The following is a 13,712-nucleotide window of genomic DNA, read 5'->3' as shown; positions in this document are numbered from 1 at the left end:
GAGGGAAATCGTAAGCCGTCTAAGAAGCCTGAAATGGAGTCGCTAGTGGGCTGTTGTGTGGAGGGGTTGGAGGAAAGGTTATAGAGCTTGGAATAATAATCTGCAAATTGGTTAGCAATATCTTTGGGATTGTTAAATTTCTCTTTATTGGGGGAAATTATACATTTAATTCTGTTCCTAGCTTGTTGGGCGCGTAGTTTGTGGGCAAGCATTCTGCCTGACCTATTGCTAGAAAGATAAAATTTGTGCCTTAACCTATTCAGGGCAGACTGGGTGCGTGCAAGGAGAAGCTTTTGAAGGTGCCTACGTACAGCTGCCAACTCTTTCTTTAACAGGCCAGATGGAGCCGTTTTGTTTTGGGCTTCAAGGGTAGTTAGCTTAGCTTCTAGGGCCTTTTGGGTCCTAATGGCTATGCGTTTCATGTTGGCCCCTGCCTGAATCGCTGCACCTCTAGTGACAGCCTTAAAGGCACACCAGTGGTTGGTTATGGAGGTATCGTTTGGCTAGTTGTTGGACATGTACAAGTTGATTGCATTTAGAATGGTACTTTTAGCTGTGGGGTCCGTCAGCAAATGTGGGAAGAGGCGCCACAGCCTAGAGGGGAGTTTGGATGGGTGGAAGTCCCATTGCCAAACAAGAGCGCCAAACCATTCCTCTTAGAGGGGCCATTAGCAAAATAAGCCATGGGGTAGTTCGAATCTCTAAAGGTGGGGGGTTTGGGGGAGGCAAAATGCGTCTCTTGAAGGGCAACCACATCTGCCTTCTGCTTATGGAAGTATGAGAGGGCCAATCTGCGCTTGTTAGGAGAGTTCAGCCCTTTCACATTTAATGAGAAAAATTTAGGCATTGTAAGGACTTAAGGGGATGCTAAAGAGAGCCCGGGGGTACCCACGTGGGGGTCTGTCGAATCTAGGGAGTAAGGTAGCGACAGTTTCTGCAGTCCAGTGGTAGAGAGGGAAGGGGGGAGAAGGGGTGTGGGGGAGAAGGGAGACAGGGAACAGAGGAGGGGTTGGGGTAAAGGGAAAGGTAAAACAAAAGGGTCCAAACAATGGGACCCGCATGACTACTGCAGGGGAGTGAGAGGAAGGGGGGTCTTGCAGTAAGAGTGGGTGTGTGCTTTAAAGTATAAACAGAAGCCTTAATAAGAAGATGGCTGTGTGTTATTCTCTAGTACACACTGGGATGGGGAAAATGGAAAGGGACCCTATGCGGGGTTCCCAGATTCCCCTGGTTTTGAGTGAATTGATATAAAATTTAGCTTTTAATTAGTATTTATTAAAAAGTTGACTAGACAGAAATTTTGCTAGACATAAACACACATACATACAAACATATATGACATACAAAAACAGTATACGTCACTGTTTATCCGTGGGTTGTGGCACAATGCCAATACTCCTCTATAAATTCTGAGGCAAGTATTTGTGTTGGCTGGTCACGAAATGACACATCCAGCATGTACAGACAGAAGAAGTCTGTCACAATGACCTTATGGCAATTTTGTACACAGTGATGTATCTCTTGAGGACTGTGATTTCAAATCTTGACACATACAACTTCTGTAACCTTATTTCCGCAACAATTATTCCTTAATAGGGAGAAAGTACATCAGTCGTATTAAGTACTAAGTGTCTCCAGATATACATGCAGTCTTATTTTCGCCGCACAGTGTGTTTACTGGTCATAATCAGATACGTTCAGCATGTGTAGACAACAAGTATTACAGGGGATTCGGTCATCCCGTGAGGCAGTTTGTACAAAGTAGTGTATCTCTTGGGTACCGGACTCCCAGATTGTGTTACAGAAAACTTCTGCAACCTTGATACTGCAACATTTGTTTCTTATTTGAAAAAAGAGACATCAATCATGTGTATTTTCAATGCCTACCAACTATACGTTGCACCACGGAGGGCGTATACCAGGGGTGGCCAACCGGTCAGAGGTAAAGAGCCAAAAAAGATCTGCAGTCAAGCTAAAGAGCCGGAGGCGCGCGCATAAAAAAGAGGCGTGGTCTATTTGGAAGTATGCCGCACACCATAGTACCAATTACACATGATGCCGCACACCACAGTACCCATTACACATGATGCCGCACACCACAGTACCCATTACACATGATGCCGCACACCACAGTACCCATTACACATGATGCCGCACACCACAGTACCCATTACACATGATGCCGCACACCACAGTACCCATTACACATGATGCCGCACACCATAGTATACATTACACATGATGCCGCACACCATAGTATACATTACACATGATGCCGCACATCATAGTACCCATTACACATGATGCCGCACACCATAGTATACATTACACATGATGCCGCACATCATAGTACCCATTACACATGATGCCGCATACCATAATACCCATTACACATGATGCCGCACACCACAGTACCCATTACACATGATGCCGCACACCATAGTATACATTACACATGATGCCGCACATCATAGTACCCATTACACATGATGCCGCACACCATAGTATACATTACACATGATGCCGCATACCATAATACCCATTACACATGATGCCGCACATCATAGTATACATTACACATGATGCAGCGCACCATAGTATACATTACACATGATGCAGCGCACCATAGTATACATTACACATGATGCCGCACATCATAGTACCCATTACACATGATGCCACATACCATAATACCCATTACACATGATGCCGCACACCACAGTACCCATTACACATGATGCCGCACACCATAGTATACATTACGCATAATGCTGCACATCATAGTACCCATTATACATGATGCTGCACACTGAAGCTGCACATCAGAATGCCCTTTACACATGATGCTGCACCCCGTAATGCCCCTTACACATGCCACACATTATGCAATACTTAATACCCCCACATACTGCCACTAGTAGTGTCCCTTAATCAATGCCCCCAAAAGTGCCACTCACTGTAAATTTCCTAAACTTCCAGTGGACATTTCAAATATTGTGCGCACTATTGTTGCGCCATGAATGACGATCCTCGACGTCGGGGGAGCACGCCAGCACCACATGCTTAACGGGGGGCGGGCTGCTACTCCTGCAGGAGAGGTGGAAGCTGGGAGAAAAACTGGAGCGGAAGCTGCAGGGGTAGCGCTGCCCTGCTACTTGGCTATACCCCAAGCTAAGGACAGCGGCGGCGCAGCTCTGATAGTGCTGCCTTCCAGATATAGCCGCATCGCCGGGCAGTGCTGCGGCTTCCGTTCCAGTGGGAGCAGGAGCCGCACATGATCAGGGGGAGAGTCGCATGCGGCTCGAGAGCCGCAGGTTGGCCACCCCTGGCGTATACATTCATAAAAATCTCTGTTCTGATACAAATATCAAGAAGTCACAATGTGTAGTTTTGTATAGATGCTGCCTTTCAACAAGTGTGATGTTCTCACACTTAAGGCACAAGTCGTTGGATATCAATATCTCTATCAACGCATCTATTAAATTCTGTCTGCAACAGATCAGTATTATGATTTACTTCAATAGTAGGATGAAATCAATTAGGAGCCCGTGGGGTTAGGATATACGGTGGCCACTGGGCTTTCTCCAGCTCCCGTGTAAATTTGTGTGATGTAGTGATTGGAGGGGGCTGGGGGGGGAAAAAGGGTGGAGAGAGATAAAGTATAGTCTGAAACTCCCTGAAAGGGTGATATGAGGTGTTCCCAGACCAACTTAAATACCCTTGACAGAGAGGTAGTGGAGCCTGGTCAAACATGGAAGGTCCCCCTTCCTGTTTAACAGGCCCTTCGAATCCTCACCATCCTGAGGAAGCCTGTGGGCGAAACTAGTTGATGTTTGTGGATACCCTGCTACTGCCGCTGCACACACACGGCTTAGAAGGGTAAGGCTGCCGGCAGACACCCCTGCACCTTGGAAAACCAGGTACTTAAATTCGTATTGACATTGGTACCATTCAGGGGCTGGCTGGCAACTTTTAGCCTAGGGGGCAAGTCCAGAGCACTGGCCCATAATCTGCCAACTTTACGGTAGACGGAATGCTTTTGCGCGCCAAAGGCGTGCAGGAAAATTAGGTGCGTGGCCTATCATAAGGGTACGTGGCCTGTACCATGATTGTATTGTCTACCTGCAGATTGCACATTTTAGCGAACCTTGTAATACCCATTACACATAAAGCCGCATGCCATAATGCCAATTACACATTATGCTGAACACCATGATGCCAGTTACACATTACGCCCAAAACTGCGATGCTAATTACTCAATACACTGCACACTGTGATGCTAATTACACATTATGCCGCACACCTTGATGCCCATTACACCCCATACAGTGATGGCAATTACCCAATGCTCTCCACACCGTAATGACCATTACGCCCCATACCATGATGCCCATTACACCGCACAATGTGATGTCCACAGTGCCAGATATGCCCCCACAGTGCCAGATATTCCGCCACAGTGCCAAATACACATATGCCCCCACAGTGCCAGATATGCCCCCACAGTGCCAGATATGCCCCCACAGTGCCAGATATTCCGCCACAGTGCCAAATACACATATGCCCCCACAGTGCCAGATATGCCCCCACAGTGCCAGACACATATGCCGCCACAGTGCCAGATATTCCGCCACAGTGCCAAATACACATATTCCTCCACAGTGCCAGATATGCCCCCACAGTGCCAGATATGCCCCCACAGTGCCAGATATTCCGCCACAGTGCCAAATACACATATGCCCCCACAGTGCCAGATATGCCCCCACAGTGCCAGACACATATGCCGCCACAGTGCCAGATATTCCGCCACAGTGCCAAATACACATATTCCTCCACAGTGCCAGATATGCCCCCAGAGTGCCAGAGGCACATATGCCCCCACAGAGTGCCAGAGGCACATATGCCCCCACAGAGTGCCAGAGGCACATATGCCCCCACAGAGTGCCAGAAGCACATATGCCCCCACAGAGTGCCAGAGGCACATATGCCCCCACAGAGTGCCAGAGGCACATATGCCCCCACAGAGTGCCAGAGGCACATATGCCCCCACAGAGTGCAAGAGGCACATATGCCCCCACAGAGTGCCAGAGGCACATATGCCCCCACAGAGTGCCAGAGGCACATATGCCCCCACAGAGTGCCAGAGGCACATATGCCCCCACAGAGTGCCAGAGGCACATATGCCCCCACAGAGTGCCAGAGGCACATATGCCCCCACAGAGTGCCAGAGGCACATATGCCCCCACAGAGTGCCAGAAGCACATATGCCCCCACAGAGTGCCAGAGGCACATATGCCCCCACAGAGTGCCAGAAGCACATATGCCCCCACAGAGTGCCAGAGGCACATATGCCCCCACAGAGTGCCAGAGGCACATATGCCCCCACAGAGTGCCAGAAACACATATGCTGCGGGGAGGGGGGGGAGCGCTTACCCACCCACTGGCTGCGGGCTGCGCTGGATCAGCTCCTCCAGCCCTCCTGCACTGGCCGCGGCTTCCAGAACACGGCCGTGGCTACAGGAAAATGGCCGCCGGCCTCCTGGGCTGGAGGAGCTGATCCAGCGCGGCCCGCAGCCAGTGGGTGGGTAAGCGGCCTGGGGGGCATATGGCACTCTGCCCCCCAGCCCAGCCCGCCCCTGGTATCATTCCACCAAAGGAGTCATATTCAGCTGTTGCTGCACCAGGAATATACCGGTACTGGACTTTTGCATGTATTGTCTTGTTTGTGTTCCCCAGTCCTCCTGTGTTCACTTGTATACCGGTATTAGATGTTTTGAATAGTATTGCTATAATGGTAAGCTACCAGAATATCATTTTAAAAATGTGGTGCTAATTGTGCACGATACCAGTTTGAATAAACTATCACTTTTTGTTTTACCAAATACTGCGTAAGGCAATTTAATCTTTAACTTTATTTTTACTTTTTACTTTATTTGTATTTCCATTTTTGACTTTATTTTGGTTACTAAGCGCAGGGTGCCCCATCTACACCTGTCTATACTCACATCTATCGGGTATTAAGTAGTGTACCCGTACACCCAGCTGCTATAACCAGAATAACAGATCTGTGACGCAGTATTCTCACCGACCACTCGAAACACTCGAATCCTCTGGTCAGCTGCCACCTGTGTAATTACTGTAGGTGGGCTTTATGAGTATTGTGGGGGAACACCTCGCCTTTCGGGTGTCAGAGAGGGTATAGATGGCTCTGGGGGCCCTTGAGTGACAGGCGGCTGCTGCCCAGCTTTGTATACCGTATGGTCAGGGTGGAATTAATACATGTGTTTTCTATGGGGAGGTCTCCCTTCTCCAAAGAAATGTTTCCAACACCTCTGACAGGCTGCCACCTGTTTTGTTTAGGTGGGCCTCAGGGGTATTGCGGGTGAGCGGGCCTGTGTGCACAAAAAGGGGATTCCTATGTGTGGAGCCAATTAGTGGGGTACTGCTGCCCAGTGCCGTCCCTATGTCCCCCTGTATAGAAATCTACTAGGTCCCGTGTGTGGTAACATCTCAGCACAGGTGGAGCAGTGGCAGAGCTCCCCGAAGTGCTGCTACACCACGAGAGTCCGGTGCACTAAACGGCAAGGAGCCACCGGGATACAGCAAGGCTACGTCTTCCACACGCTGACAGACGCGCCGGAGAGACACCCACAGCAGCGGCGCTACTCACACTGTAGCCGTATCATTCACATTGGGTCTCCGTGCCTCAGGTTCAAGCGAGGACGTTTCACCGAACCAACGCTGCTCAACCCCCACAAAGGACCGGTAATATATAAAAACACACTGCTGCTATACTGTGTCATACAAGTTACCGGGTGCCTGGCCCTGATCATTTAAAATTGGATATGCTCAATGTTCTAGTAACACTTGAATCCTTTTAACTTATGGATATCCCTAATTTAGCCTCACGAGCTTAAGGATTTATTCTTATACCCGGAAGCGGGTTATTTTACCACATTCATGGACAAGATATTGTGCCTAATATAGGCTGCTAATACCCCTTTCACACAGAAAATTAAATACCCGGGTGAAGCAGTTCCACCCGGGAATTTCATTAAATACACGGGTCCTTTTTCTGTGTGAAAGGGCACACCCGTGTCGTGAATCCCGTGTCTCCGACCCGGGAATTGACCAGGGTCGAGGACACGGGATTTATGACCCGTGTTGACCCTTTCACACAGAAGAATTACCCGTGTTATTCAGCAAATTACCAGGTAGAAATTTTCAACCCGGTAATTTTGTTCTTCTGTGTGAAGGGGGGTCAGGCTGCTCCCGGCAAATTGACACGGCATTAGAAATGTTTGCCGGGATTTTCAGACTTTTCTGTCTGAAAGGGGTATAAATCAGTGCTGCATATTTGTCTGTCCATTGTTTTCCCTCCCTTCCATTATTTTATATGTCTCCATTTATTATTTTTCATCTTTTCATGTTTATTTTATTTCCATTTTTATTTTGATTGTCATTTTCATTATATTTTATGATTTTTCATTATCTAGTAAATGTATTTGTGTAGGTTGTGCTAATAGATCTAAATTATTTACACTAGTGTGCAATTGCACAGAATCAACTGTATTTGTGTACCAATAAATTTTATCTAAATTTTACTTAAATAAATTGAGTTTCTATTCACTTCAGCGCCCCTTGCTAGTTGTTTTTACGCCCTATACTCTATTGCGCTATGGAAGTATTTACAGAAACCATCCTACACACCCCTTATAGCCGTATCAGCACCGACACCGGCGGTATCTGGATGATGGATCAACTGTCAATAGGTCAACACCATATGGTCGACATGCATCAGGTTGACAGATTAAAGCTCGACAGTTCTACAAGTCGACAGGTGCAAAAGTACAACATGACATTGATCCACGTGGACTACAATTGGGACTAGTAACTGTGCTGAGTGCTGTGGTGGAGGAGTGAGGCCCCTCGCCCACAGCAAAACCACAAGGATAATTTGGCTTAGATATGGTGAACCATACCTCCCAAAGGGCTGGCACTACAGGGGCGGAGCTACATGGAAGTCGGGTGTGGACTGTGGTAGGGGGTGTGGCCTAGCACCATGACCCAATTTCCATCGTTTTCGGTGTGTGCCCAGCGCTCCCTCCTATAAATCCACCCCAGACACCAGCCAGGGTGTATACAGCTATAGTGGGGGATTATTCTCTATATAACACACTATATACCTGACAGAGTCACCTACCAATCAGCTTATAGAAAGCATTCAGCTCCTCATTCTCCTCATTCTCAGAGAGTGATGGCTTCTTTATTATGGGAGCAGAACTCTCATCAAGGCAGCTCTGATGCCTCTTTCTGTAACACAGAGATCAGCAGAAACCATGTTATACTCATGCAGAAGACTAAACAAAGTCACTTATGGTCAGTCCTATTAAAGGGCTGCAGCCCCCCCCCCCCCCCCCCCCCCCCATGTAAAACCCGCCACTGTAGTGAAGCCAGATCCAGTCTGAGACTCCACTGGCTTCACTGTGACTGGCTGTGACTTCCTATTGGAAGCCCGACCTGCCAGTCACCAAGGCAGTCAAATTGGGAGCTGTTCCCTCCCTCCTGGACGCCTCTCTACGGGCTGCCTAGCGCAAGCCTCTAAAACCAGGGAATTGCGCATGTGGCATCCCCCCTCTTCCAAGAAGGTACGAGCCACCACTGGTCCAATATCTATAACTGTGTTTTCTGTTATATGTATGTTGCAGCACTGATGCCTCTTTCTGTAACACAGAGATCAGCAGAAACCATGTTATACTCATGTAGAAGACTAAATAAAGTCCCTTATAGTCAGTCCTATATCTATAACTGCTTTCTGTTATATGTATGTCGCAGATCACAGATGTCCGGCCAGGTCTCAGTTTTATAACTGTAGCCCATTGGGAACTTTGGGTCTGATTCCGATCTGTACACAGCAGCCCATACGGTACCTCCCAACTGAGGCGATATTCATGGAACAGACATGATTTTTTGTGACTGTCCCGCATCCCGCCTCTGGGCAGAAGTATACTGTGTTGGGGGATGGCAGTTGGGAGCATGGCAGTTAGGAGACCACCTGTCACTTGCTGTCCTGCTTAGCAGAGTATTAGTGAATAGATGATGTGCGCATGTAAACAGCATTTATTCACTTAGGCAGAGGGTCAGGAGGTATGGCCAGAGTGCTGACTATGCCCCCATAAAGATGTCAGCGAGAGGCTGGGCTTAGAGGAATTGGTTGGGACTAATGGGGGCATCTCTGACAGGGCGCTGTAGAAATGTCACCTACCTCTTACTCCCCATTCTTCCTCCTATTAGGCTCCTCTGCTCCTAGTAATGACACAAGGAGACACGTCCCCTGCTAAGAAGCAGATTACAGCAAACTCTGCAACCGAATCAGTACAGGAATCAAATACGCAATCGCAAATCCACAACAGCAAATCCGACCAATCTATCTCCAATCCTCCACTCTCACTACTCTAAAGATTCCTCAAAATTCCAATGCCATTATGACATCACCAAGGTAGAGAGGTTAGAGCTCCACCAATCACAGCTAACTCTGGAAAGAACAGCCAATCAGCATATGAGCTGACTGTTGACCAATCAGGAATGAGCAGCGCTCTGTGGTCCCGCCCACTAGCTGCAGGAGATGACTCATCTGCAGCTGCTGCAGCATAGTCCAACATTGAACTTGTGGACCAACACCAACTGCCAGTGAGTGCTGGTCAGAGATATGCAGCAGTGGTTGGCATGGCAGTTGGTGGGACTCGCCTAATTGATCTATGAACTGTGCTACAGCCTCTCCTCTAAGGGCGCCCGGGGGAGGGAGGGATGATAAGGAAGGAGTTGCTGTTTTTCCCTGCATGACTTGTTATTGGTGGGGTCATACCTGCACTGCAGTGTGCATTGGCTGCTGCTTATTTAGCATACAAGTATGCAACAGATAATGTTCAGTTCGGCGCAACCCTCTTAAAAAGATCCAAACGTGATAAATTCATGAATTCGTTTAGGAGGTGGTGTACCTCCTTTTATGCTTCAGTGTACGGCACCTCCTTAATTAATTTCGCTACCTTGTTCCACACACCACTTTCACATTATTTAGCAAACAGAAAGGGCAGGGGTGTTTGTCATAGGTCATGCTGGTAATAATAATGGGGTAGATGTGTGAAGTAGTGATAAGGGAGAAGTGAGCCAGAGGAGAAATGGTCCAATCAGCACTGAAATAACATGAAATAACATCTATAATTTGCATAATATAAAATGATACAGAGCAGCTGATTGGTTGCCATGGGCTACTTCTTCCCTGGCTCACTTCTCCTGTATCACTGCTTCATACATCTACCCTCATGTTCTGTGTGTGTGTATTTGATAGAGAGAACACACACCCTCACATACATACAGGCACCACAAGGGCGGGGTGAGCAGGGCATGGTGCTTATGTGATGGGGACACCAGTCAGGGGTTTGCAAATAAGGCCAGAGCTGGCACGCTGCCCACATATAATGGATCACTGGTCTCCAATGTTGAGAAGTGAGAAGCATTGGAATGTATGCTAGGAAGAGCTGTGTACAGTGGCGTAACTATAAATTTTGCTCCCCCCTGCCAAAAAGTTTGTGGTGCCCCCCCCCCCCCCCCGAACTCATCTCCAGCGTGTCTCCCCAGCGTGTGAGATACTGCTGATTCCCTTGGCTCCGATGCATCCCAGGCCGCCCCAGCACGCCCATCCTGTATACAATAGCCAATAGCCGGCTCTGTGTATAGTAGTCAATTGAATCAGTGGGGGGGGATTTGTCGTCTATGCCATGGCCGCACCTGCGCTGCGGCTGACTCGCCTCCGGTGCTCAGCCAGCGGGCAGTGGCAGGCAGCAGCGTGTCAGTGCGTCCAGCGAGTGCTGGCACCCACATAGACTCCACTGTGGCTTAGACCCAAGCAGCAGCTGGGGCTGCCTTACAGTAGTTACGCCACTGGCTGTGTATGTTTGTGCCTGTATATCACCCACCCAGGCAGGACAAAATGTTTCCCTCTTATGGGGCCTACATACTTAGCGAGTTTTGCCTATTTTATATACAATTAGACTAGATCCCTTTAGAAATAAGCACAAATCGCTGTGTTTAGGGCCCCCGGCGATGGTCGTGCGAGGTCTCGCGCATCCTTAGCACCTGAATAGATTTATACCGCATGCAGATCGCTCAGCACAAAGCTCCCATCGCCCCGTGTGTAGGACCCATTACATTGTGATTGCCATCTCTTTTCTTAATAAGTAACTACAGTAGTTCAACACAGGTGACAGCAATCAGAATATGAGACATCCAGGAACAGAGCATTTGTCCCTCCTGGAACGGGTCATATGTAGGAGTGATAAAATCAGACCCGTTATTATAAGTGATGGATTTATTATTTACCAGCTGTAAATATATCCCGTATACAGCACAGACCGGGCATCTCTTCCAGGCTGTAATCTGAGCTCAGGTTGTTCTGAGATGCTTGGCAGCGAGCCAGGAGGAGAATGGATGCATTTCACAGCACTGTGCAAGACTAGGGGGAGGGGCCAGGCAGAAAGATGTACTTCTGTATAGGGATGGCCTTCAGTGCAGTCGCCAACCATCGATGGCGATACTGCAACCAGCCATCGATAGTAATAAACTATGTGATGGATGACCATCGATAGTTTTACCTATCAATGGTTATATATTTTCTTTGACTGACTGGCCCATGGGCCACTCAGAATGTGGGTGCGGGGCTTCACAGGTGTAAGGGGCGGAGCTATGCTAAGTGTCCCGTCATATTAAAAAAAACAAATGCAAAACATTGGTTTTGCTGTGCCATTGATGGAGGGAAACCATCTGATTCTCCCCCCCACCGATGGCAAAAGTATTCAACATCGTCCATAAACCATTTCGAATCATTGATGGTCGATGGCCATCCCTGCTTCTGTATAGGTGGGGAAAATCCACATTAAATACAAACCTTGGAAAAGCTGTAAACCTTGTAAAATGAATTAAAAAAGACGGATACGATTGTAAATATGTTGGATAAACCAGAGATCTTGGGAAGTGTATTGAAAAGCCGGAAAGCATTGTAATTATATTGAATTAGAAGGAAATCAGGTACTTATGTAGTATCTGGGCGTCCGATTTAGAAATCGGATTGGATCCCATCGCATCGCATGCGACCAAATCGTATGCGATGCGATGGTCAAGATTTTTCCATAGGATTCAATGTTAAAATGGTCTGAGTCCATTTTAACATAGAATTCAATGGGAAAAAGGGGTCCTTTTCCTTTCCCCACTATCCAAGTGGGCATGGAGTTGGATATAAACCTGTGGCGAGCGTAGCGAGCCACCGAGCCCGAAGCGTGGCGAGCGGACACAGAATACTTTTTAAGAAATATGCGTTCGCTCGCCACGCTTCGGGCTCGGTGGCTCGCTGAGCTCGCCACGCTATATAAAATCAACTCTATGCCCACTTGGATAGTGGGGAAATGAACAGGACCTTCTTAACATTGAATCCTATGCAAAATCGCATCGCATCGCATTGCATCGCATCTGATTGTATGCCTTAAGGTAAGGCATACAATCACAAAATCGAACGCCCAGATACTACATAAGTACCGGAAATCATAGTAAATGTATTTAAAAAAAATGCCAGAAACATTGTAGGGACGGCCATCTTCACTATCGAAGGTTGCCACTGATGAGAAAATTGCGAGAGGCCATCGATGGTCACCAATATCTAATGTGAGTCCATCGATGGTTTCACCTATCGATGGTCATCCCTGTTTTTCAGTGAATGGCCTGTTGGCTAATCACAGTCTGAGGGCAAGGCTTCATGGTGTCAGGGGTAGGGCTTCCTGGGAGTCAGGGGCGGAGCTATGCTCATTGTCCCAGAACCTTGAGAAAAATAAATCATATATTCTTTACATCGATGGAGGGAAAACAATTGGTTCTCTCCCATTGATGACAAATTCATTCCACATTGATCATAAACCATCGATGATTGTGAATCATCCATGTTCACTCTTCAATGGCCATCCCCAATTGAATATCATTGTAAAGTGCATTGAAAAGCCAGGATTCATAGTAAATGCATTAAAAAAAAAGGTGAAAATCATGTAAAATGCATTGAAAACACAGAAATAGTATAAAGTGTATTGGAATATGTGTATTTTATTAGGATTTCCAGCTTTTGGAATATATTTTAAAAGGTTTCCGGCTTTGATCCTCTTACAAATCTCCCATTCCAGTTGGATTGCATAAGTGCTTTATGCCCGATGATATGGCTCTGCATGTGATTAGTATGGGTCCTGCAGGGGTGTAACTAGATATTCGTGGGCCCCATAGCAAAAGTTTGTAAGGGCCCCCTATTTAGCAACTGATGGTGATAAATGTATGTAAAACATATTACTTAGACAGGAAATATGGGCCCCCTTCAGCTCTGGGCCCCATAGAAGCTGCACCCCTTTCACCTATGGTAGTTACGCCTTTGGGGTCCTGCCATCCAGGTCCGGCCCTAGCCTAAATGATGCCCTAGGCAAGATTTTGACTGGTGCCTCCTTTCACCGCCACTAGTTCCGCCTCTGACCCTGCTCCCCTTTCCTAGCACCATCAACCCTCATCATAGCAGTCATCATTTTGGTGCTCCTACCCGCAATATTTTAAATAGAAACAGTGCACACATTCAGTAATCAGCCCAAACAGGGGTGCCAGGAAGGGGCATGGCCACACAATAGTACCC

The sequence above is a fragment of the Crinia signifera genome, chromosome 6 (genome assembly GCF_055691185.1).
Source record: "Crinia signifera chromosome 6, ASM5569118v1, whole genome shotgun sequence".
In the NCBI taxonomy this organism is placed as follows: domain Eukaryota; kingdom Metazoa; phylum Chordata; class Amphibia; order Anura; family Myobatrachidae; genus Crinia; species Crinia signifera.
The sequence above is the reverse complement of the archived record's forward strand: the minus strand, read 5'-3'. Positions refer to the sequence as shown.